At 41.1% G+C, this 27,513-nt stretch overlaps 1 protein-coding gene across 1 annotated transcript in view; it reads right to left on the bottom strand.

Annotated features, from left to right (window-relative positions):
- LOC124775795 (protein CFAP210) overlaps positions 1-27,513 on the bottom strand; it is a 183,414-nt gene that overhangs the window by 143,562 nt on the left and 12,339 nt on the right. The window lies entirely within an intron of this gene.

Here is a 27,513-nt window from a genome sequence, read left to right as displayed (position 1 = left end):
CACATGGTGGTATTACAGGATCATTATACAGGGGGTGGACAAAAATAGGGAAATACCAAAAACACATTCCATGTGTATACAGTGTAGGAAAACTGTTGACATTCAAAACAGGTTCTAGTCATCTCAGAAAGGATAAATATGGGTCTTACATTATTTTCAAGGGAACCTTATACTATTTCTTCCTGTGAACACTTGGCAAGTTCAAGTAACAATGATGGAGGTGGAAGGTGATCACACACCCTTCTCTCAAAAGTAGACTATAAAAGAGCATTAATATTGTGATCTGGTGACTGGGTGACAAGGCGAGATGTGAAAATTCATCTGAATGCTTACAAACCAGTCCTGGGCTATGCAAGCTGCATGAACATGGGCCCTGTCATCATGGAACACAGCATCACCACTGGGGAACAAACATTGTACCAATGGATGGACCTAATCACTCAAAATGGTCACATAATCCTTGGCAGTAAAGTGAGCTTCTATGGAATACCATGATATGGCTGCCCAGATAATCACCAAACCCCTGCCATGTTTGATTCATGGGACATAAAATTAGGCAGAAGTTGGAAACAGTGTGATAAGACTCAGTCAACCAAATGACTTTCTTCCATTAATCCACTGTCCAGATTTTATTGCTTCAGAGCCATTTTTCCTGTTACAGACATTTGCATCACTGATTAGTGGTTTTGGAATTCCAGATTGCCCTGCAATGCCCTAGTTATGGAGCTCCTTTGTGTTTTGGTGCTGATAGGGCTCGCAAGTGCAACATTCAGTTCTGCAGTGACTTCGACAGCTGTTGTCCTCTTATTTTTCTGCACGATAATCTTCAATGTCCATTTGTCACAATTTCTCAACAGACACTATCATCTGAATTTCAAGTGTATGGGTGATGCTTTTCAGCTTTTCCTGTATGCTGGCTAAATCTTCAATATGGTGTCCCTTGAAATATCAGACACTTTGGCTACCCTGGTTATGAAAGCATTCACCATGTGAGCACCAACAATTTGACCATGTTCAAATTCACTTAGCTCTGACATAATGCACTCACAACTACACAAACAATGTTCTGATTACTACTGACACTTGCAACATATTGAGGATGTTGCACAAGGGCCACTCATGGTCAAATATAATACTGCAAACTGCAGGCTTGTCTAGCACCTGCATTTATGTTCAAGCATGCATTTCTCATGATGTTTCCATATTTTTGTCCAACCCCTGTATATTGGACCAAAACCACAAATTTAAATCACAGTTGCAGTTCATTATCCAGAATGCATGTAATGTAAGTATAAATAGCACATAGCAGAGAAGGCACTGAAGTAAACAACCCCTCATCTCCTCAACACATATGATTGGTATGTTGTATGTGGACACATAAATAGCTCCAAAAATTACACCACCTATCATTCACTTTTTTCACCCTCTCTCGCTCTCTCTCTCTCTCTCTCTCTCTCTCTCTCTCTCTCTCTCTCTCTCTCTCACACACACACACACACACACACACACACACACAATTTATTTTTCATGGACAGCTGTAATGATAATAAATGTACCTGATAATCACAGGCATCAAGTCATTGTTAAAGAAACCTACAAATGTTATCAGATGAAACTCTGGACACTGCATCTTCTGCACTATTGCCATTACACAGATGCAATTCCATAGTATCTTGTGCAGTATGTTGTGAGACAAGCCTATCAGGATGCTCCTACCACTGAGTGATAATCAATGTGAAACCCACACCATCCTCCATTGAAGCAGCACCAGGATCATAGCTTACTTGTTTGTACATTATATTACGAGTAGCTAAGTAGAAGAAAGTTATATATAGCTTTCTCTAAGTGCTTTTGTAGTTTACAATTAAATTTCTTGCTTGTTTGCATATTTACAAGGCTTACTCCCACATTTTAAAAACTGTACAGAATAGATTTACACTGTCTGTAGCACCACTGCCACTTGTTTTGATAAGGTCAGTGACCTTTGATAACAGCTGTCAAGTACCAAGCTCCTTTCAAGCAGCATCATGAGGGTGGATCATTTGTTGTGCATTATATCATGAATTTCTATTTAGGAGCAAGTTTATTAAATAGATTTGTCTGTGTCCTTTGTAGTTTAATCCTGACTTTTTAATGTATTTGTTTGGTGCAGATTTCAACATGGATATGACTCCAGAATGAGATTTTCACTCTGCAGCGGAGTGTGTGCTGATATGAAGCTTCCTGGCAGATTAAAACTGTGTGCCGGACTGAGACTCGAACTCGGGACCTTTGCCACTCGCGGGCAAGTGCTCTACCAACTGAGCTACCCAAGCACAACTCGCGACCTGTCCTCATAGCTTCAATTCTGCCAGTACCTCATCTCCTACCTTCCAAACTTCTCATAAGCTCTTCTGCGAACTGGTTCGCAGAAGAGCTTCTGTGAAGTTTGGAAGGTAGGAGACGAGGTAATGTACAGAATGGGAATATCTAGAAAAACCATCCTGCAACACCAATTAAGATTGTTTTTGTAAAGTGTATAGAATAATAAAAGATTGTGTAATATTACATTCTGCTTAGCTGAAGTGTGAAAAAAATTTCAAGATAAGTGCATAGTAATTAAGGAATGGTCCAATACCTTCGTACATTGTACAGTCCAAGATCTACAGGACAAATAAATAAATATCACATACAAACGAAACATCATGCAAAATTGTACTAAATCCTTCCTGAAGCAATTAGTATGATGTTTGGTTTTGGGGGGGGGGGGGGGGCACTCAACTGCACTGTTATCAGCGCCCGTACAAATTCCCAACGTTTGCCCAGTCCAATCTTGCCACTTTCTGGAATAATGATGAAATGATGAGGACAACACAAACACCCAGTCATCTCAAGGCAGGTGAAAATCCCTGGCCCCACCAGGTATCAAACCCAGGACCTCATGCTTAGGAAGTGAGAACTCGACCGCGAGACCACGAGCTGCGGACACTTCTATGTGAGATGCTGTTAATACTTTCCACAGCAAAACTCTGTCTCAATATCTGGCAGAAAATCCAAGGAGATTCTGGTTGCAAGTAAAGTATACCATCAACAAGACAGGATAAATTCTTTCACTGCACAATAGCAATGGCAATGATAGCAATACTAAAGTGGAGTTACTAAACATTGTTTTCTGATATTCTTTCACCAAAGGAGAAGCAGTAAACATCCATAATTCGGAATAAGAACAGCTACCAATGTGAGTAATTTAGATATAGGTGCCTTCATTTTAGTGAATTGACTTAAGTTACTCAATAAAGGATAGTCTTCCATGCAAATTGCACACCAATTAGGTTCCTTTCAGAGTATGCTCATTAAATTACCCCATTTTTAGTAGTAAAGCACAACAGTTCAATTGATGAAAGATTTGCACATAAAGACTGGATAGTTGCACAGGCAACACCAACAAATAAGAAAAGAAACAGAAGTAATATGCTGAATTATAGATCCATGTCACTGACATTGATTTGCAGTAGCATATTGGAACATATACTGTGTTTGCAAATTATGAAATATTTTAAAGAAACTAATCTATTGACACATGACCATAGTGGCTTTGGAAAATATCATTCTTGTGACACAAAAATGTTTCTTTATTCACACAAAGTAATGATAACTACTGACAGGATAATTTCATATTTCTAAATTTTCAAAAGGCTTTTAAGATCATTCTTCGCAAGCGGTTTCTCATAACATTGTGTGTTTATGGAGTATTATGTCAGTTGTACAGCATGATTTGTGACTTCCTGTCAAAAAAGATCACCGCTCACGGTAACTGATCAGAAGTCACTGAGTGAAGAGATGTGGTATCTGAGATTCCCAAAGGACATTTTGTAAAATCTGAGCCACCCTCTTACACTACTTGCTGATGATGCTTTCATTAACTGCATAGTAAAGTCACCGGAAGATCAAAATAAATTTCAAAATGGTTTGGGCAAGATATCTCTATGGTGCAAAAAGTGCCAAATGACCTTAAACGATAAAAAGTGTGAGATCCTCCACAGAAGTACTAAAAAAATCCATAAAATTTCATTTGTGGGTACATGATAAATCACGCAGATTTAAAGGTTGCCAATTCAACTAGATATCTATTGATTACAATTACAAACAACTTAAATTACAAACATCACATAGAAAATATTGTGAGAAAGGAGAACCAAAGATTGCATTTTCTTGGCAAAACACTTGGAAGATGCATTAAATCTAATAAAAAGACTGCTTGCCCTGCACTACACTTGTCCATCCTCTTCTGTAATACTGCTGAGCGATATGGGATCCTTACATGATAAGATTCACAGAGGAAATAGTAAAAGTTCATTTTGCACTATCATGAAATAGGGGAAAGAGTGCCATAAATATGATATGTATGTTTGGGAGTCAGTTATTAAAGCAAAGGCATTTTTCATTGTGATGAGATCTTTTCATGAAATTTTCATCACAAATTTCTGCTCCAAACTTGGAAATACTTTATTGACTCACACAGGGAAAAAATGACCATTGTCTTAATATAAGGGAAATCAAATCAGAGCTTCGCAGAAGAGCTTCTGTGAAGTTTGGAAGGTAGGAGACGAGGTACTGGCAGAATTGAAGCTGTGAGGACCAGTCGTGAGTCATGCTTGGGTAGCTCAGTTGGTAGAGCAATTGCCCGCGAAAGGCAAATGTCCCAAGTTCGAATCTCAGTCTGGCACACAGTTTTAATCTGTCAGAAAGTTTCATGGCATGGAAAGATTTAGGTGTTCATTTTACCACTTGCTATTCAAGAGTGGAACAGTCAAGAATTTAGTATGAAATTGTTTCTATGAACTCTCTGTCAAGCACTTAGGTATTTAAATGTGCCTGTACTAGGATAAAAAAAAAACAAATGTTAGGGAACTATCAGTTTTCCTTCTCATCCTCATCCAATCCAAAGTTGTTCTCCATTTCTTAAGTTCACATTTGTGGTGGTCTCTTCAACATTAATATTTTGACCTCCTTTTGTGCGAAACAAATTAAGTTACTCCAGTCTACATTCGTTTGTTGTGATGTAACCATTAGAGCAAATGAAAATTTGAAGTTTGGTGCCTTTGTTGATCTTAACACATCTTTCTGGCACTTAACATCAAATTCGCCTGTGCCAACGTGTATACGCGAGGAATGCCAAGTTTCACCATATTTCAAATATGATGTCAAATAGTAAGTCTCCCTAAAACCTTCTAGTTAAGTTAAAACCTTCTAGTTAAGTTAATTCTCAGATCATAAGCAAGCAAAGGCAAACCACATCCCACAGAACCATGTTTATTAAAGGAATGTGGTGTTTAAGTCAACATTTAGGATTTTCATTGCTTCACTTTAGCTGTGCAAAAGTGTGATTTGGTAACTGACTCAACAATATCAGAATGTTTTACCGTAAAACTGAATTTGTAATAAAACTGTGCTGTGAAGAGAACTGCACATTTCACGCACTGCTTACCACCAATCACTGTCATGAAATATATTTCTATCACCACAATCTCAAACTAAAATTAGAATCAAGATACATATTCTATAATTGAGCTCCCATCTTAGCTTTGGGCAACCTACCACCTAAAGGTTGGGTGTTGTTTTTGCATGTTGCTAAACATGTCATCCTATCCCAAACAAGACCAGCTTGCACACCTAAGAATGAAATGTTGTCTCTTTACACCAGCTTAACGTCAAATTTGACTTTACATTAATAATATGAAGAGAAAATGTAACTGCTCTCCTTCAAAAACATTTTTACTGTTTTCTCCTGCTAAAACTTTGTTCTGAAGGAATGAGTTGCCAGCTCTACATGTAATTAAAGAGTACACCTGTAAATCAGCCATTACTGCTGTACTATACAACAGTGTGTTGTAAATTGCTTGTGTATATGAGAGCCATCATAAGGTAAGGAATAAATGGTGACCAAATTATGCAACAAAAATATTCTGGTGTCGAGGTTTGCTGGACAAACATTACAACAGGTGAGGTACTGATTAAATATATCAGGGAATATCATTGTGTCTTATAATGCTTTACAGAGAAATTAATATTTTTAAAGCTAATTTTTGAAAGGCAAATACTGAAAAATAGTAAACTTTCAATCACACACTAATATGAGATCTTACTGAGTCAAAAATTAGTTAGTATATTTATAATGGTGTGAGTTTATTTGGTATTGTTACAGGAGCTTGGCAACTTTTGTAGTTTATTTATTGTAGAGAAGTTCTTCACACACTGCACTCCATGATAACAAGATATGTTATGTATTAATCAGCACCGTCATATTCTAGACTGAGTTCTCTCTTTGTTCTTGTATGAGTCAAGTGCAAATCCAAGTTCATCATCTCAGTACCTTTAAGGTATAAGGTTCTAGGCATCATGCAAGAGAGTTGTCACGTCAACAAACAAGCCTACCTTCATGCCTGTACTGATTCCCCTCAGTGATAATAGACGGACAGACTTCATATGCTACTTTTTTTTCCATTCATGTGCATATTGCAAGTTCAGTGTGTTTGTAAATTCCCTCTTACGTGATACTTGGTGACTAGGACAAATAATATTAGCCTCTGGGTGCACAGGTCATTGACACGATGGTGTCTACGTATAGTGATTTGTATAAATATTGATCAATGTCAGTCCCAATATTTTTCAAGCAGTAAGTTTGATGAGATGTGCCATTCTGCCAAGTATGCATTTTACAGGTCGAATGCTGACCTTACAAGCAGTTTTATTCACGGACGTAACAAGGAAATCTGCACTAACAATAACTTTTCCATAGCCTACTGACTACCAAAGAAAGAACCTGCACTATGTTCTAATGTTTGCCCACCATCAACAAATGCTTATTCTTCAATCCTTAAAATAAATTTTTCTGCTTATTACACTACTGATTTCACCAACCAATATATAGTAAATACCCATGCAGGGATTGGTGAATAAGCTGACATCAGAAGTAAGTTGAAGGATGAGGAAGGAAGTAGAGTCCTGAGACTAGATTACTATAATAAACATAAACTTGCTCTACAGTAAGATGTTAATGAGCAGATTCTCCTTCAGAGGTAACAGAGGAAGGAAGTGGAACAGAATAAAAAGAATGACCTCAAACCTCTCACCTAAGATACAACAACACTTCAGAAGAAGACTGTAAGTATTAGAAATAATAACAGCACAGTTATTCAATAGCATATGAGGCGTCACTACACACTCTTATGAAATGACATGGAGTATTGTTTCATCTGCTCTGTCAGAGGCCTTCAGCACGAATCTACCATTTGTTTCATTACAGCAGGAGCTATACTATGTGACTGTATGCTTGCAAAGTTAAACCATTCGAACACAATTATAATAATGAAAAGTGCTGCATTGGGTCATTATTGCAAATGGTGATGACTTATGCTAGTGCTCCAGATCCAGCATTGATAAATGCTTACTATTTACCTTCCTGTTCTTGTTATCACAGGACTGAAGCATAATGAATTTGTGCTGTGACAGGACGACAGAAGTAGGGGAAGAAGTCTGGTCAATGCTGACAAAGCAGGTTGAAATGACAGCTGTGACACAGCACATCATCTGCAATCACCAGTGATGGTTGATACTATATGTCACAGAATCACACACCCGCAGCTGCAATGTTCAATGTCCTGCTTGATGGAGCAACCACACGATCACTAATGACCACCATGTCACATTTTTCTGACGCAGGATTTTGTTAGCTTTCACCCATTATTATATTTCCCATTATTATATTTCTTGTCTATAGGGTGTTTGAATGTTTCATTTCCCTCTCTTGTCCACCCCTTGATTGTAAGTGACCATATGAAAATTCTACACGCTATCCAGAACTGTGTAAGGCTGAAACACTCATCTGTGCACTGACATTATTAATTTGTTATGCTACATGACTTCTGTTGTACTTCATTAGATACATGATAGGTGTCCTAGTCTCATCAATGTAAGCTAATACAATTTTGCACATAGCCTCATAAAGTTGCAGCATATACAGTGTACCTAACTGATCTCTGGTTTTATTGTTGTTCTTGTGACAGATTGCCATAACACCCAATCAATGGACAATTTTCGCCTTTAAATAGCAAAAACATGTGAAACAAGTGGAAGACTCTGATCATGGCCTAAGACAAATTTAAGAAAGCACATGAAACCTATGTCAAGATGGTCAGAAAAGAGAGAGAGAGAGAGAGAGAGAAGAAGAAGAAGAAGAAGAAGAAGAAGAAGAGAGAGAGAGAGTTGCATGGTAGTGTCTCTTGTATTTGAAGCTTGCTGTATAAAAAGTGTCTTAACATCTTAGTGGAATCCATACAGATCTTTTCCATGCAACCAAATGAACATCTATGATGGTCACTCCAAAAGAAATGCACACATTTTTTTTAATCCATCTTTTATTCTACAGGTTTGAAAGTTTTACAGTGTGTAGATACATCCTTTAGGAACAATATTTTCATTTCTCCACATAATTTCCATCCCTCTAAACTGTCAGGACTGTAAGGCTGGTGTTTCAGTGTTGTCCATCCAAGTTTTGTGATTGCTTCCATGGTTTTTTGATTGACATGTGGCCGTGCATTGTCGAGCACAGCAAAACATCCTGATTTTGCCAATGTGGTCAAACACGACTCAGTCGAGCTTCAAGTTTCTTCAGTGTTGTCACATACGCATCAGAATTTATGGTGGTTCCATTTGGCATGGTGTCCACAAGCAAGAGTCCGGAATCGAAAAACACTGTAGTCATAACTTTTCTAGCAGAAGGTGTGGTTTTGAATTTTTTTTCCTTGGATGAATTTGCATGATGCCACTCCATTGATTGCCTCTTCGTCTCTGGTGAAAAGTGATGGAGCCATGTTTCATCACCTCTCACAATTCTTCCAAGAAATTCATCTCCACCATTCTCGTACTGTTCCAAAAGTTCGCTGCATATCATTTTTCTTGTTTCTTTGTGAGCCACTGTCAACCTCCTGGGAACCCACCTGGCACAAACCTTTTTTAACGCCAACACTTTCGGTATTCTGCAAACACTTCCTTCCCCTATCCCAACGTAGCGTGACAATTCGTTCACTGTGATGTGTCTGTCAGCAGTCACCAATTCGTTAACTCTCTGCACATTGTCTGGAGCGTGTGCAGTATGAGGCCTGCCGCTGCGAGGACAATCCTCAATACTGCCGTGCCTGCTTTCATCATGTAACCTGCTTGCCCCCCGACTAACTGTACTGCGATCAACAGCAGCATCTCCATACAACTTTTTCAACCTCTTGTGGATGTTTCCCACTGACTCGTTTTCACAGCACATTGCTTCTGATGAATGTCAAGTGTAGCAGCCATCTTGAAGACATGATGTGATGGTGCCACTCACGGGAACACGTTGAACTAAGTTTGACAACAAGCGGGAAGGATGTATCTACACGCTATAAAACTTTCACACATGCAGAATGAAAACTGTATTTTTACAAAAATAGTATGCATTTCTTTTGGAGTGACCCTCATATATTCCAACACCAGCACCACTGCAGGTGCAGTGGTATGGGATGGACTCAAAACTTTTCTAAGGGCACTGTAAAGAGATATCTGCTGATTGTTTTTGTACAGGGAATTCCATCACATGTGAAATTCCATTATTATGTTTTATCTTTCTTCATAAAATTAGTAGGTATTATTTAGACAGTGCGACACAAGCTGACAGGCATCTGGTACCACATATCACAGTCTAATACACAGGCAATAGGTATATTAACAAACATGAAAAAGTGGGTACAATCATGATATTATGACTTTGTATTATACACTGAATGATAAAGGATTAGAATTTTATTATGAGGTACCTTAGTGAATGACTTGTTATGATCACTGATATTTGAGAGTAAGACTCACTGTATATCTTTGTTATCTCACAGATTGCCAATATAACCAGAACTGGAGGAATTACTCCTCTAGCTAACAAATATTGCATTAACTTGCAAAGCAGGGAAGCGTGTCACTATTTTAATTTTATTTTTTATTGATTCATCTATAGACAAATATTTCTGTGTGTCACTATACATACATATTTACACTATTTATGGCAGAATGCTAAAATGCTAATTGGGAAGGTGAGTCATCTCTTTTTTAATTTTATTTACACTTTACTTTTTCATCTGTAGACATATTTCTTTCTATGTATGTTGCCATTATACATATGTACACACATCATTTACAACAAAAGTAAATAAGATCATAAATTTTTTAAAAAATCTTTAGGATTTCCCTCACTGTGACGGTCAACATGATATTTGAAAATTATCTGTCATCCATATGTGATGTTACCTTCTTTTTAAAAAAAATGGCCACCAATTACCCTTCTTTTCATTTTTCTTGTATATGCTTGGATCATTATGTGTCATTTCTCACTTTTTGATGATTTCTGATGGGACAATGCTCTAACATTGTAGTGACACCACCCAACATTACCATGGAAATTGAGTAGCTGGTGTCATATTACTGTCCATCGTTGTCGTGCCACCACTCAGACAACTCTGATCCTCAGGCATGCCCTCTGATGGGATCGAACCAGAATCCAGCTTATATGCTGGCCTAGGGCCTGTTCGAGCATTTACGCAAGAGCAGTGGAGTGTGCACAGCCAGTGTTATCATATTGACTACGGTAGTATTCAGGTGAACACTATTTGTTTAGTTTGTTTGTTTTTTGTCCATAGAACATATTTTTACAGTGATAGCAGGCACATCATGTTACAAGTTTTATACAGAATAAACAAAACTGTTTAAAATTTATTATTGACACAGAAAAACAAAAAAATTAAGTAATAATAATAACAATAATAATAAGAGATAACAGCAACCAGATAGTGTAGACACAGCGAAAACTCTGAGAAACATAAAATTTTTAGTAACACATAGTTCTGGTAATCACTAGTAGCCTGCATTAATTTACCCAACAGTCTTGCAGACATAAGGGAAGCAGACCAAGTTACACATGTATGGCATTCTGCAGAAAAATTCTAAGACATTTATACACACTGAAAAACTAACATTTATATAATATTTGCACAAACACAGAGTCAGAAACACAATTTTCCACATAGTCTGTTAAGTTCTCTTCTTTTTAGAATGGAAAGTCCAGGTGGAATAACAATAATATATTACTCCACCATACAGAGGAGGTGTAGATTTGCAGATAGCACAATGAAAAAGAACACAAAAAATTGTTGTAACACTATAGAGTGAGTGCGCATAACCAAACAGTGTGGGCCTCCACAGCCAGCACAGAAATATCACCTCGCATTGGCAGAGATGTTGCAGCAAGTGATGCACCATGTGAGAAAACAGCTTTATGTGAGCCAGCACGCTGGGTGCTCAGGCAGACTAATTTTTATGTGATGATTGTATGCTCAAGTGTTAGACTGTGCTTGAACATATCCTGTGGTTAAGTGTGATTGTATTGATTCCTGTTTCATTCAGTGTCTTGGAGTATTTCTTCACCTAGAAGTAGAATAAAAGTTGGAGGTAGGAATTCTGATATTGTGTTTGTATAACGTTGCAATATTTTTGGCGATGAGTGTGGTATTCTACTCTGCATGTTTTGTTTCTGGGTTCACTATGGGCAATACGTCAGTGGAAGAAATTCTTCAATCTCTTGTTGAACTGCAGTGAACTCTCACCAAACAGCAGCAAGTTCTCTCTGTAACACTGAACAATCACTGATACGCCAGGGTCCACTGCCATTGACACAACCCCCACAATTTCCTCCATATGATGATTCTGTGGAAGATTGGGACACCAATGAAAAATGCCTTCACAAACGTTTTCAAGCTTTTAGAGTCACTAACCCCAACATGCATAAGGCTTTCCTTCTGTCATAGATTTCTCACTATGTTTATCGCCTTTTGTGTTAACTAGCTCCTCTTCCTCAGGAACCTGCCAGTCTCTCTTTTGATGATATGTGTCATCTGCTCTCTACTTGCTGTTGCAAATATACTCATGTTACTGCTGCTCACATTGAGTTCTACCATTGTCAAGACTGGCCATAACAGTCATACACAGATTGGGCAGTGTAACTTCACTGGCTTAGACATCATTGTCAATTTGTTACTTAAGCTCATCGGGTCTCATATGCTGATCTGATGGTTCTTGGTGCTATAATATGCCTGGCCTCTCATAGGGAAGTTCATGAACATGCTTTACAATACGAAAATTCCTCTCCCACAGAAGTTTTGAACTATTCCCAGTCCTCTTAAGTATCTAGGGCAGCAGGAAATCAGTTAGAAGCTTGTATGAAGTAGCCACCACTCTTTCTTCTTCTCCTCAGCAGCCATTGATTAGCACATGGGGACAAAGACGATGTTGTGGTCATACAAAAGCAGTCTCCATGCCACATGGGGCAGCGCCGTGCTAAGCAGGAGTTGACAGCAGTCAGTATCACAACAGCGGTCACATGGCCCTCTCCAGTTGGGTCATTATTGTTATGTTCAACACCTTGTCTCTCATCAGCTGGTGAGTTACAACAAAGAACAAATACTCATAATGGGACATTTTCTACTGCAGTGGTGAATAAAGCAGTTGTTCAGCCTTTGACCTTTCTATCAATAGATGATGCCAATACCGAAAACTTATTTGAGTTAGACACCTTCAGAACTTTTGAATGCTCTATTTCTAACAAAGTGCATCTGGTATTGGATCAAGTTCTTTACCAACAACTGGATAAGTTCTGCTAGGAATATTCCTTCCTGTTTCCGGAAGGTTTAGGGTATGCTGCTGATTCAAGGCTCACATCACAACGAAACCGATGTCGTGCCCGCGTTTTTTTCACGCACACCCAATCCCAATAGCTTCATGGGAGCAAGTCAAATTAGAACTAAACTGACTTACAAATTCGGGGGTTATCATGCATGTCTCCTCTAGTGGATGGTCTACCTCATTCATAATTATCACAAAACCTAATGGCAAACTTTGGCTCTCTGGTAATTTTAAAAAGCCTATAAATTCACAATCTATTATCGATAACTGTCCATTACCGTGTCAGGATGAACTCTTAACATGACTTATGGGTGGGCAATATTTTTACAAAATACACTCCTGGAAATTGAAAAAAGAACACCGTGAATTCATTGTCCCAGGAAGGGGAAACTTTATTGACACATTCCTGGGGTCAGATACATCACATGATCACACTGACAGAACCACAGGCACATAGACACAGGCAACAGAGCATGCACAATGTCGGCACTAGTACAGTGTATATCCACCTTTCGCAGCAATGCAGGCTGCTATTCTCCCATGGAGACGATCGTAGAGATGCTGGATGTAGTCCTGTGGAACGGCTTGCCATGCCATTTCCACCTGGCGTCTCAGTTGGACCAGCGTTCGTGCTGGACGTGCAGACCGCGTGAGACGACGCTTCATCCAGTCCCAAACATGCTCAATGGGGGACAGATCTGGAGATCTTGCTGGCCAGGGTAGTTGACTTACACCTTCTAGAGCACGTTGGGTGGCACGGGATACATGCGGACGTGCATTGTCCTGTTGGAACAGCAAGTTCCCTTGCCGGTCTAGGAATGGTAGAACGATGGGTTCGATGACGGTTTGGATGTACCGTGCACTATTCAGTGTCCCCTCGACGATCACCAGTGGTGTACGGCCAGTGTAGGAGATTGCTCCCCACACCATGATGCCGGGTGTTGGCCCTGTGTGCCTCGGTCGTATGCAGTCCTGATTTGGCGCTCACCTGCACGGCGCCAAACACGCATACGACCATCATTGGCACCAAGGCAGAAGCGACTCTCATCGCTGAAGACGACACGTCTCCATTCGTCCCTCCATTCACGCCTGTCGCGACACCACTGGAGACGGGCTGCACGATGTTGGGGCGTGAGCGGAAGACGGCCTAACGGTGTGTGGGACCGTAGCCCAGCTTCATGGAGACGGTTGCGAATGGTCCTCGCCGATACCCCAGGAGCAACAGTGTCCCTAATTTGCTGGGAAGTGGCGGTGCGGTCCCCTACGGCACTGCGTAGGATCCTACGGTCTTGGCGTGCATCCGTGCGTCGCTGCGGTCCGGTCCCAGGTCGACGGGCACGTGCACCTTCCGCCGACCACTGGCGACAACATCGATGTACTGTGGAGACCTCACGCCCCACGTGTTGAGCAATTCGGCGGTACGTCCACCCAGCCTCCCGCATGCCCACTATACGCCCTCGCTCAAAGTCCGTCAACTGCACATACGGTTCACGTCCACGCTGTCGCGGCATGCTACCAGTGTTAAAGACTGCGATGGAGCTCCGTATGCCACGGCAAACTGGCTGACACTGACGGCGGCGGTGCACAAATGCTGCGCAGCTAGCGCCATTCGACGGCCAACACCGCGGTTCCTGGTGTGTCCGCTGTGCCGTGCGTGTGATCATTGCTTGTACAGCCCTCTCGCAGTGTCCGGAGCAAGTATGGTGGGTCTGACACACCGGTGTCAATGTGTTCTTTTTTCCATTTCCAGGAGTGTATAATTGTCAGAAGCCTATTTGCAACTGCCTCTGGATGATGATTCCAAATTTAACCTCGTAGCGAATACCCCCAGCATCAGCCATTCAGTATAGCTAATGCCTCTGCCATTTTCCAGCAATTTCTGGAGCAACTCATGGCCTCTGTGCCAGAGTGCATTAACTATCTGGACGATATTGAGATATCAGGTTCCCCAACAGACGAACACTTGCAGAACCTTCATGGCTAGTTCACAGTACTGCAGGCCCCTTGGTTGAAATGTAACTTGGACAAATCACAATTTTTTCTGCTGTCTGTCTCAGTTTTGAAGTCCTACACGCTGGCATAAAGCTTGTACGCCAGCATGTCAATGCCATTATGGCTTTGCTGCCTCCTACCAAAGTCAAAGAGTTGCAGGTCTTTCTGGGAAAGATTGTGTACTACCATAAATTTCTTTCTAGTGCCACCACAGTGGCTAAGCCACTTCATGCTCTCTTCTGTAAGGGTGTTCCTTTTCACTGGTCACCTACCTGGAAGCATGCTTTTATCCTACTAAATTTAAAATTACACTGAGCACCATCACCATGTCTGGTTACTTTTCAGCTGGGCCAACATTTTGTTTAGCCACTGACACCTCCTAGTATGGCCTTAGGACTGTTCTTGTGCACAAATATGCAGATGGTTCTGAATGCCCCATTGCATACACTTCCAAAACCCTGAATCAGACACAATAGTGCTACTCACAGACAGGAAAAGAAACGTTTGATACTGTGTATGCACTCAAAAAATTTCATGTTTTCCTATATGGTTCTAAATTTCACTTCATTACTGATCATAAAACTCTGGTTTTTTTTTTTACATCCTTTGGCATCCTTACTGGACAGAGCGGGCCCATCACCTGCAATGCTGGGTTCTGTTTTTGTCATGCTATAACTACAAGATTCATTTCCAACCCCCTGCAAAACACTCAACTGTGGATGCTCTTTCTTGATTACTGATTGGCACTGATCCAGCATTTGAGCAGAATGAACTGTTGTGTTTGCATTTGGGCATCGAAGCCCGAAACAAGATGGGTGGTTTTCCCACAACCAGTTCTCGGATTTTGGTGGCTGTCACAGACTATCCTGTCTTACATCAGGTTGTTCGATTTGTCTGCCAGGGCTGGCCTCATAAACCAATGGACTGAACATCAGAGCCCTTGTGTAATTATTATGGTCTCTACCACCGCCTCTCAGTTCTTGGTTACTGAAGAATAGACAGACAGGGTTGTGATCCCATCCGCACTACAGTGGGATACCATGCGACTTCTCCACCTGGACCATTGAGGCGTTTGTCATACAAAATTGATGGCCTGTCATCACATACTATGCCCTGGTAATGACAACAAGATCACACCTGTTATGTCAGCCTGTCTGCAGTGTGCCTTCCATCAAGTGCATCTCTTTCCCCTTGGCCAGCCTTCCAGTTCCCCTGGGAGCATATTCATTCTGATTTTGCATATCCAATCCATAACTCCTTTTGGCTTCCAATAGTTGATGCTTTCTCAAAATTTCCTTCTGTGGTTCGTTGCCTGTCCACATTCATGACAACTACAGTCATGACCCACTCAAAGAATTTTTCCTTTGAAGAACTGCCGTATATGCTTGTGACAGACAATGGCCCATAGTTTGTCTCTCAAGATTTTTGTAAAAAGAGTGGCATTTGTCTTATTACAACCCCTCCCTATCATCCCAAGTCCAATGGTGAAGTGGAGTGGCTGCTCCGCACATTCGAAACATAGATGAAAAAATATATCACTCTATCTGGACTCCACCATGTGGGCCTGAAGGTATGCCCAGTGTCCTAAATGGGTATCAGTGGTCATCCATCACTGCTGAGGCTGCTGCCTCTGTATTGCGTGTATCTCCAAAGGCTTAATGTCATGGCATGATAACCAGCTCCTCCCAAACGACTGAACTTGCACTGGAGAGCCCTCTGCCACGTCTGCCATCTGCATCAGGCCTGCAGCACAGTCCGAGCCCCCTCTAGCCCTGCGCCATCTTCGTTCTGGGTGCCACCACCACCAGGCGGAACAGTCAGCACTGGGCTGCCTGCATCTCCACTGTCCTTGTCATCGCCATCATCTCGGCTGCCTGCATCACTGAGTACCTGCTTGGATGTGGACATGGATACTGTGCCTCCATCACTGGTGCTCCCTTACAGTCTCTCATGGGGGAGTTGCCTCTGTATCTGTCCATGCCCACACCATTTCAGACTATATTCTCCTGTGATGGCATGACACCTGTTCCAGCAACTGCTCCTTCTGATGAAGACATGGACATCTCCACAGTGAACACTTTTTCCCAGAGTGGATGGTCTGTTGTGACCCTACAGAATGAGTGCATGCAGTCAAACTGTGCATGCCTCCATGGCCTTCCTAAAGAGGTCACCTCGCATTGACACAGACAGCGCAGCAAGTGCTGTACCATGTACAAAATAGCCTCGTATAAGCAGGTGCGCTGGCCCCTTGGGCAGACTAATGTTTATGTGACAATTGCATGCTCAACTGTTAGACTGTGCTTTAATTCATTCTATGGTTAAGTGTGACTGTACTGATGCCTACTTCATTCAGTGTCTTGGTGTGTCCCTTCAAGTGGAAGAGGAATACAAGTTGGTGGGGTTGGAATTCTGATGTTGTGTTCATATAACATTACTATAGAAATATTTTCAGTTTTTGGACAAAGTCCTTCTTCAGATGTAGGACTCTCACACATTCACTCCACAGTAAAACACACATACACACACACACACACACACACACACACACACACACACAGGGACACTGTCTCTGGTTGCTACGATCCCATTGTGACTGTGTTTGATGTCAGACACCTTATACCTTAGTGCCCAGAGACAGTATCCATATGTGTGTCAGTTGTTGCGATGTGAATGTGTCTGAAATCTAATTTTGAAGAAGAACTTTGAAAGCTGAAAATATTTGTAGTGTCCTTTTTCAGTGTAAATGTGACTCAACACCTCTTTTATGCGGTGAGTAGCAATATATCCTTTCACAATGCAGTTCTCTTCTTTGGTATTTTGAAGACTACTCTTGGTCTTCCTTTTTACCTTGCTCAGGAAGTTTGTTCCATCATCGTGATAACGTTTTACACCATCCCAGTTTTAAATTTACCTTTGTTCTTTGAATTTGCTGCAGGTATTGCTTCACCTCATATCAACATGCAGAGGTAAGATGTTTCTTCAGTTTTCTTTTGAAGGTGCTCAGTTTCTTTATGCTAAGAAGTAGTCTATAATAAAATAAGCTTCCTGCATTTCTGGGGTTTCTATCTATTATTTTCAGCCTTTTGCTGCAGATACAATAATTTTCTCTAATTCTTGTGCTGTGGTCATGAAGATCGCTGTTTAGGGGTGCTGTATAACTTACCAGTAAAAGAAGTGTTGTCTCCTATATGTACAGACATAGTACAGTCCTATTTTTTTAAATTCTTTAAATTTGTTCTTGCAGGATTCCTGTGATATTGAATAATTTTGCTATGCAGCTGATGGATTTCTCTCAAAGGTTTAAAATTCTGTGAATACGCACATCTGCTGCTTCTCCCCATTTAGTATACAGTCCAATATGTGTGGGACAGTAAGCCCACAGATCATTTGAGCAAGGTTTCTGTATCCACTATACAGGACATTTTCTTCATCAAGGAATTTTTTCTTTACTGCGAGAACATTTTTTTAATTAAGAAACACATTGCTGCACTTGAGTTAGCATTCTGACAGTGAAAAATGTGCCCCAATCAATCTTATGCAGATAGGGCCACCAACCTATTAGTATTAAGCAGAAATTCCAACAAATGCTTTTGCGAGTGGATATGTGTGGGCTCTGTAATCAGGGATATTACTGTGTAGCTTACATCCAATTTGAAAGTGAGGAACCACATATTTAGGAAACTGGGCCTTTTTTATGGAAGTAATATGAATAGCTCAAGCCCATGAGACTGCCTGCACAGCCCAAAGTGTGTTTATGACAAAAGAAGGCATCTTGACAGTCAGCTCTTAGCACCAGTCATGCAGGACATCATGCAGCCTCCGGAAAGGTCTTCACCTGCTCCATGACAAGGGCAGACTCATAAAGAACTATACCAGCTGCAACGAGCCACATAGCAATGGCAGCAGTGCCCACTGTAAATATTTTTTCCTTCCCCATGCACACTGCCTGTGCCCTCATCAGTGAGCAACTTGCTATGGGTGTATCGAAAAGTATGTTTCAGAAGTTTCCCTGAAAACATGTCCTCAGCCTTTGGAAATGAAAGAAGTGAACGAACAAGTTACAAATATATGGAATTTTCAGGGCGCGGGCCAGAAAATATATTTGGATGCATTCACTGGCAAACATGCTGCGATGTTAATCCTTGGCACTGGTGCTTCAGTGTTATTGCTGAGCACATATATTTACTTAAATTTAGGATCACTGCCATTACAGGCTACTGAGAGAAATCTTTGGGCCTATGGACAGCATCATGTGCCTCTATTAGGTAAGTTTCCAGCTTTACTTACTTGCAACCAAGTCACTAGCCCAGTACATTTTCTGGTAGTAGCTGACCACAAAATGGACAACGTTTTTGGAATAATCTCCAAGACAGACTCTTTCCAATTTTTTGGATTTACAGTTAATGGAACAGTGCACATCATTCAATATGCAGACCTGACTGTGATACAGTTTCCCAAATTTTTTCATCTGTACTAGAGAAGCAAGTGATTTCAAAGATCATGTCACTCTTAATGCAACAGCAGCCCTGTGTTTTTTGGAGCTGCCCTGATGTCCTTGGCTCTTAAAGATGCCCTCAGAACAGAGCTGGATAGGCACACTCATGAAATGCTTGTAGTCATTAGGCTTCTCACTTGGTAATAGTATGCAAACCCAACAACATCATATGGTGATTTTAAGTAACAATTAATGCACCAATTGAAACTTATCTTCTATTGGCCTTGGATGAACTCTTTGCGAAATTAAGCCATGACATTGTATTTAGTAATACTGACCTCATTGAGGCATATTTGCAAATCCCCTTGGATGTAGTATCACAAGCTTAACTAGTACTAACAACACCGTAAGGTCTTTACCATCATGATCAGTTAATTTTTGGAACCTCTTCAGCCCCTATGATTTCCAATATTTTGTGCATTAACTATTACAAAGCATTCCCAACTCTGCCTTATGTCTTGATGATATTTTGGTCACAGTGCAACTCCAGAGGATCATCTTCACAACCTCAAGCTTTTGTTAAAGAGGTTGGCAACAAGAGGACTTAAATGAAATGTGCTGGAGCTTTTTTTACGCAACCTTCCTTGGAAAATTTATGGTTTAAACTCTTGGCAAATGGACTGGGACCAATGAAGGATTATGATGCGGTGATTGATAAACTGCAGCTTCCCATGAACATCAAGGACGTACAAGTGTTTCTGGGTAAGATAAACTATTATAGCTGATTCATAGAAAACCTAACATAACACTCTTACTCGTTGAATCAGGTATGCACATTTCGAATGGTCACCTTGCTGTCAACTAACTTTCCAGGCTTCAAATGATTACCTTAAGTAGGAACCATGTTTAACAACATACATTTCTGGTTTGCCTCTGGTAGTAGCAATCGACTCACTCCCCCACAGTATCAGTGCAGTTCTACATCACAAATACATTTACAGCACTGAGCACCTTATTTCACACACTTCTTAAGATCTTATCTGCTTCTCAGTGATGCTGTTCTCAAATAGAGTGGGCAGCTGTTGATATTATTTGTTCAGTTCAGAAATTTAAATTATTCCTTTAAGTTCAGAAATTTAAATTATTCCTTTATGAACAGAAATTTCAACTTGCTACAGATCACTGCCCAATGATCACCATCTTTGGCCCAAAACATTACTTATGACAGACTACCCTTTGCATCTAGTGATGTCTAACTTCCATTATTCCACCCACTATCGAACAGAAATGTTACACTCAAACATGTATGTGCTGTCACAGTTCCCAACAGGACCAGACCCAGCCTTCCCTTCGACCAACACAAACTGGTATGTTCCTACCTTAATTCATATCTGGATTCAGCCATTTCCACCTTTCCCTTAACATTGTGTGATGTCATGGCCACCACTCACAAAAACCTGATGTTACACTGCAATGTTCACTTTGTACAACACGGGTGGCCAGGTGCAATTCCCAGGTCCAAATTTTGACCCTGCTGACTATGACAAAATCAATTACACCTAAATCAATGGGTTCTGTCATGAGTCTCACATAAGGAAAACTGTCATGTCCTGATTCCTTCTCAACTTCTCCTCTTTGGCTTCAAGTACTGCACCTCCTGCACACTGCCCTTTGAGCTATATTGTGGATGGACCGTTTGGTTTGGCAACATTTATTTTGGCCAAATATTGACTCCAACAGGGTGAATATGGTTTCCCAATGTTCTGCCTGCCCAGCCTATTAAGCTGCACCCCCCCCCCCCCCTTTCACCCCCAGCTGTTCACTCCCTGGCCTGCTATTGCAAAACTGTGGGAGCATATCACCTTAGAATTCACCTGTTCCATGTGGGTGGCTGTTACTGTTCGCTTTTATTATTTCCCCTTTGCGTTCTATATGTCTCAGGTCACTACTGCCACTACATTGTGGCCCTGGAAAAAGTCTTTGCCCTCGAAGGCACCTTGCGTACCTTGGGTTCTGATAAAGGGATGGTATTCACTGAACGGTTTTGCACATATAACTTGATTCAAAACCTTCCACCATACATTTAGACCCAACCTCCGGCAGTCATGAGGAACACTTTACTCACGCCTTCAAAACTCGCTTCTGCAAGGAAATGATGTCTAACACTGCATCTAATGCAACTTACAGAGCCACTCCCACAGACAGCTGCAGTCCAGTGGAACAGCTTCATTGCTGCCCTCACCACATCCTCTTGAATATGCAGCACCCACTGCTGGGATATGTCATCATTGAGACCTCTCCTTTTTGGGTGGCACTCTGATGTGGGCCCATCATTTTGAGTGCCACTAACCTAGTCTGCAGGATGATCTTTGCTCTCCACAGACTTTTGTGTGCCATTGAAACAAACTTCATCTCCACGGTGCTGGTCAGCAGCCACTTGTTTCTCTGCCTAAATCAGACTTTCCAGTCCTTCAGCAGCTTGAGCCTATCTCATCAAGCTTCATCAAGCCTTGACCTTCTGCAGCAAGCAGCAATGCCCATGTGTACAGACCTGATGCCTTACCCACTGGTGGCTCCTCTGGAGCACGAACTGCCTGCATCTCCTGCAACAGTTGCTGCCCGAGGGACACTACTACTCAGATGGTGCTGACCCTCAGGTGTGCTCTCTGGTTGGGTCAAGACAGACTCATGTGTATAACCCAGACTAAGCAGTTATGATGCCAGCAGTGAAGTGGGTGCTGTGAATGTTATTGTACTGGCCCTGATATTATTCTGGTAGACTCTATTTGAGTAGACAGGACACCAATATGCTTAGGACTGGACTATGATAGGGAATAAGAACTTAAAGATAGTTCATGCCATTTCTTGTAACATCTTGTATGTATATCTCTTGCTGTGAATAAACTCCATTGTTTTTGTATGTAGAACACCTTTTACAAAAGTCATGGTGTTGACACACTACTTGTACAACCCAAAATGAAAGAAATGAATTGTTTAGACTGAAATTGTAGCTGTACTGCTTTTGAACTGGACCGCTTAGTGAAAATATTTGTTAGCTGCAAGGTGAAATATATTCCCTTATACAACTGAAACAGAAGTATTATACAAACATCGCAAATGACACAAAAGTCTGCTCAGTTGATGCACATTATTCGTTCCATTACATCATATAATTTACAATCTAGAAAGTATTGCATTTACAGACATATATCATCATCTTTGGATACTTCATTAATGTTCAAATGTGAATATATATTTGAAATACTAGACAGTCGACTTCCAGGTTGGAATATCAACAATATTAGGAAAATGATAGATTGCTACTCACTGTAAAGATGACCTGCTGAGCTGCAAGCAGTAGCAGTCATGTATGTATGAGAGATGCGCTTGCTTGTGTGAATATGTGTATGTGTTTCCTTCTGTGAAGAAAGCTTTGGTCAAAAGCTGTAATGTAAGTCTTTTCACTTTACCTGTCTGCAACTCAATGTGTCACCTTTAGGGTGAGTAGCAATCTATCCTTTTCCTAATATTATTTGTAATAATTGTAAGTTTTATTGTAAGTACATTTCAGCTGAGAAAAAAAATGTCATTTAATAAATATATTTTGAAACATTTTTAGACTTGTATGCATCATCTATATCTTTGTCAGTTTGCTATAAAAATTTACTCTTCGATAAAATGTGATTTGGGTCTTAACTTTATATTTTCTACTTAGGTATAAGCAATTCCTAACTACACTTTGGTGATTATATATGGAGTTATTTGCGCCATACTTCTAAATATTTGGCTTCATAAAAACTGTAATTTGAAAATGTAGTCACTCAGAACTATCAAAACATTCCATTATTAAAATATCTGTATGCTTCAGCCCTTTACTATTGGTCATTATTCTAATTGCCCTTCCTTGAATTTTGAATACAGTGCCCACATTCCAAGCATTTGCAACCCAAGGCTTTTCTGTTGTCATGACAAACTTGATGTTTATGAACTACATTGTTCTAATGTCCATATCAAAGTGTAGATAGTAATTGCAGGGCACCAAATGCTGTGCTAATTGCTTTTAAGTACTCTAATATGCTGATCCAATTTTAGGTGGTGATTAATATACACAGCTGTAGTTTTTGTACTAGATGCACTCTTTATGTTCTTATTATGTTATGCTTTTCTTCACAGAAGTTCATACCATTGACTGGTCATCTTTATATTGAGAGTTACCTTGTTGTTTGTTGACCAGTTACTGACTATTCCAAATGACTTATATGCTTTCTCTCCAAATATTTTTGTGTCTCATCTATAATTATTACAATCAAAAAGTCCAGGGATGTACTGCTGGTTCATAGTCTCCAATGGGCACAATATTTTGGTGATGAGACACGTCACCACCATCAGGTGCACTGAGGAACTGACCTCCTGAGGGCACATGGCTGACATATCTCCTCCCCCTGCAAGCTGTTCACTCAGTGGTCCACAAATGCAGCCATGCATTGGCAGTCACAGAAATGCTAGCATCAGGGCCTTTGGTAGTGTTGATGTAGGTGCCCCGTTTGCCCTAGTTGCCAGACAATTTTTTTTTTTTTTTTTCTGAATGTCTTCTTAATTAAACTCAGTGCTGGTTCCCAAGCCTTGCTAAGACTATAGCTGTAGTCTCAGTTGATGAGATTGTCCCTGGTCAAATTTCTATCACCTCTCTAATGTTACTGTCCCAGTATTTCGAAGTCTGCCAAGATCCTGGTACATTCATACTCCATCACATGATTCTTGGACAAACAGTGCTCTGTGATGCCGACTTGTTGGGAAACATCAGTCAAGTGTGCCTCTAGTGTTCTCAGCAACAATCTTTGATGGTACGCAATGTCTGTCCAATATATGTCTTTCCACATTGACATGGAATCTGGTATACGTTGGACTTTCGCAAACTAAGATCAGCTTTGACAGCTCCCAATATGGTCGTGTTTTATTGGGCAGGCAAAAGATACTTTTTACTCAGAGCTTCTTCAATATGCATCCAGCTTTTCCCAGCAGTGCACCAGTGTATGGCATAAAGGCAGGGGCTGCCTCTTCCTCCATGACGTCTTCTGTTTCCACAGGTTGAACTATTGTGGTGAGGAGGAAAGCACACCCAATCTGCCATTCTGTGACCCCTTTTTTTGGAAACAGTCCTGACATGTTTCAGCTCCTGCGGTAGACTCTCTGCATCTGAGATGGTGCTTGCTCTGTGTACTAGTGTTTTTAGTACCTCATTCCTCTGCAAAGGGTGGTGACAGATGTTTGCAAGCAAATACAGGTCAGTGTGAATTTTCTTCTGATACACACAGTGGCCCAGGGTGCCATCAGCTCCTCTCTTAGCCATGATGTCCAGGAATGGTAATCTTCCATCTGCTTTGGACTCCATAGAGAATTTGATGTTGGGGTGTATGAAATTCATATGTGTAAGGAAGTCAAGTAGTTTATTCCTTCCATTGGGCCAAATGACGAACAAGTCATCCACATAAACAAGTAGGTTTCCATTTGGATGACACCAGAACTTTCTCATCGAAGTACACATAAAAATTCATGACCACAGGGAAGTGTGAGATGTCCATTGCAACTCATTCCATTTGCTCATAGTATTTCCATTATAGAGAAAATACCTGGAGGTCAGGACATGTCTGAAAAGATCAGTAGTCTTATGATCAAATTTTTGACCAATAAGCTCTAGTGACTCTCATAGAGACACTCTGGTGAATAACAAAATGATATCAAAACACTCCAGGATAGTGTGTCTTTCACCCTGAAGTTGTTGAGACATTTTACAAAACGCATAAAGTTCCAAGTGCGGTGAGGGCATTTACCCACATAAAGTCTTAGTATTTCCTTCAGATATTTTGCCAGCAAATATGTAAGAACCTTAATGTTACTAACAGTGGGGCGCAATGGTAACCCATCTTCATGGGCTTAAGGAGTACATAAAGTCTTGGTAGTACAGTCCTTGAGGTAACAATTTCTTAGTGACCTCTTCTGGTAAATCTGCATCCTTGAGAAGAGCCCTGATCTTGTTCTCCACCTTCTTTGTGGGGTCAGTGTTGATCTTCTTGTAGGAGTAATCATCTAGCAGTCTCTGTATCTTCTCAATGTAGTCCTTGTGGGAAAGAACAACAGTAGCATTGCCTTTGTCACACGTAAGACAACAATCTCAGGCCACTCTCTCAAGTCCCATGTAGCAACCCTCTCTCTGTTGGTAATTTTCGACTTCACAGGCTTAATTTTCATCAGTGCATGGCAGGTTTCACAACATACTCCTCCAGCTGCTTCAGGTGGTAGTCATGCTGCAACCTGTTCAGCTGTGCTGATGATGTGCATGACCAGTGTGAACTTAGGAGGGCAGCAAAGTTAACACCCTTCTCCAGAACCGAAACGCAACCTGTTCAGCTGTGCTGATGATGTGCATGACCAGTGTGAACTTAGGATGGCAGCAAAGTTAACACCCTTCTCCAGAACCGAAACCACATTACTACTCAGCTTCATGTCAGTCAGAATGATGACCATCTCGCGTGGAGCTTCCAGTGATCGTCTGTCACAAAGATGTGAGAATTTTGATATTTGACATCCTGTGACCTTCCGATGAGCAGCATCAGCTGCTGCCCAGATAACACCATCAATCCAGCCCCAGGCCCAGAAATCAAAATGACTGACCAATTGTAAATGTAGTCTAAATCATTCTTCAGAGTCATACTCAACGTCCCAGCAACTAAAGTGCATCTTCTCATATACCAAGGCAAGGCTGACGTGCTTCTTAATTCTGCTGGCTGCTGCAGAACTAGTGCAATTTATGACCTTAGCAATCTTTACAGATAAACAAGAGCACTCAGAAAATGGCACCTCTGGTGGAGCAGCTTGTCAAATTTCTTCATGCTGCAATATATGTCTTCCCCGTAAAAGTATATGATGTGATTCTTCAGGGTGTATTTGTTGATCGAAAAGTCCACAGATGTACTGCCAGTTCATAATGTCCAACAGGTAAAATATTTTGGCTATCAGACATGATGCCACTGCCAGATGTGCAGATGAACTGTGCTTCTGAGGGTGTGCAGCTGACGTACATCACCTCCCACCACAAGCCATTCCATCGGCAGTCATCAACTGCGGCAGTGCACCGACAGTCAAGCAGATGCAAGCATCAACATCTGTGGTAGAGCTGATGTGGGTGCTCTGTCTGCACTGGTTGCCAGATAGTTTTGTTTGCTGTAGTCACGAATTTGTATATGGAGTACTTTGAGGAGGAAACCCACTTGTCGACCAAATTGAAACCCACTTTTTGTTTTCTGTTATGTGGATGATACATTCATCATTTGGCACCAATCGAATGGATAAACTACTTGACCTCCTCACACATTTGAACTCCATGCACCCCAACATCAAATTCACCATTGTGACTGAAGCAGAAGGAAGATTACCATCCCTGGACCTCATGGTCAAGAGAAGAGCTGGTGGCATCCTGGGCAATGGCGTGTATCAGAAGAAAATGTACACTGATCTGTATTTGCACGCAGACAACTGGAACCATCCTTAGCAGAGGAATGGGTGCTAAATGCACTAGTACACAGGATGCACATCATTTCACACACATTGAGTGTGTCCCAGGACCTGGAACACCACAGAACTGTATTACAAAAAAAATGAGTACCCACAATGGCAGATAAGATGAGCTCTCTGCCCCATCACAACAGTTCAACCTGTGGAGATGGATGAAGTCATGGAGGCAGAGGCAGCCCCTACCTCTATACTGTACAGTGGTGAACTATTGGAAAAAAACTGGATGTATATTGAAGAAGCATGGACTAAAAATGTTTCTTGCCTCGCCCAATAAAACAAGAGCATATTGGGAAGTGTCAAAGATGATCTCAGTTTGTGGAAGCGTGGTGTATACCAGATTGTGTGTGAAAGTGGAAATACATACATTGGACAGACAGTGCACACCATTGAAGATCATTGCAAAAAACACCACAGGTACAATTGACTGATGTATCCCAAAAAGTGTGCAGTCACTGAGCACTGTTTGTCCAATAATCAAAAATGGTTCAAATGGCTCTGAGCACTATGGGACTCAACTGCTGTGGTCATAAGTCCCCTAGAACTTAGAACTACTTAAACCTAACTAACCTAAGGACAGCACACAACACCCAGCCATCACGAGGCAGAGAAAATCCCTGACCCCCCCGGGAATCGAACCCGGGAACCCGGGCGTGGGAAGCGAGAACGCTACCGCACGACCACGAGATGCGGGCTGTCCAATAATCATGTGAAGGAGAACAAACATACCACGATCTTGGCAGACTTCCAAATACTAGGACAGTGACATTGGGGAGGCCATA

The sequence above is a fragment of the Schistocerca piceifrons genome, chromosome 2 (assembly GCF_021461385.2).
Source record: "Schistocerca piceifrons isolate TAMUIC-IGC-003096 chromosome 2, iqSchPice1.1, whole genome shotgun sequence".
Taxonomy (NCBI): Eukaryota; Metazoa; Arthropoda; class Insecta; order Orthoptera; family Acrididae; genus Schistocerca; species Schistocerca piceifrons.
Note: the sequence above shows the minus strand (reverse complement) of the source record. Positions and strands in the feature narration are given on the sequence as shown.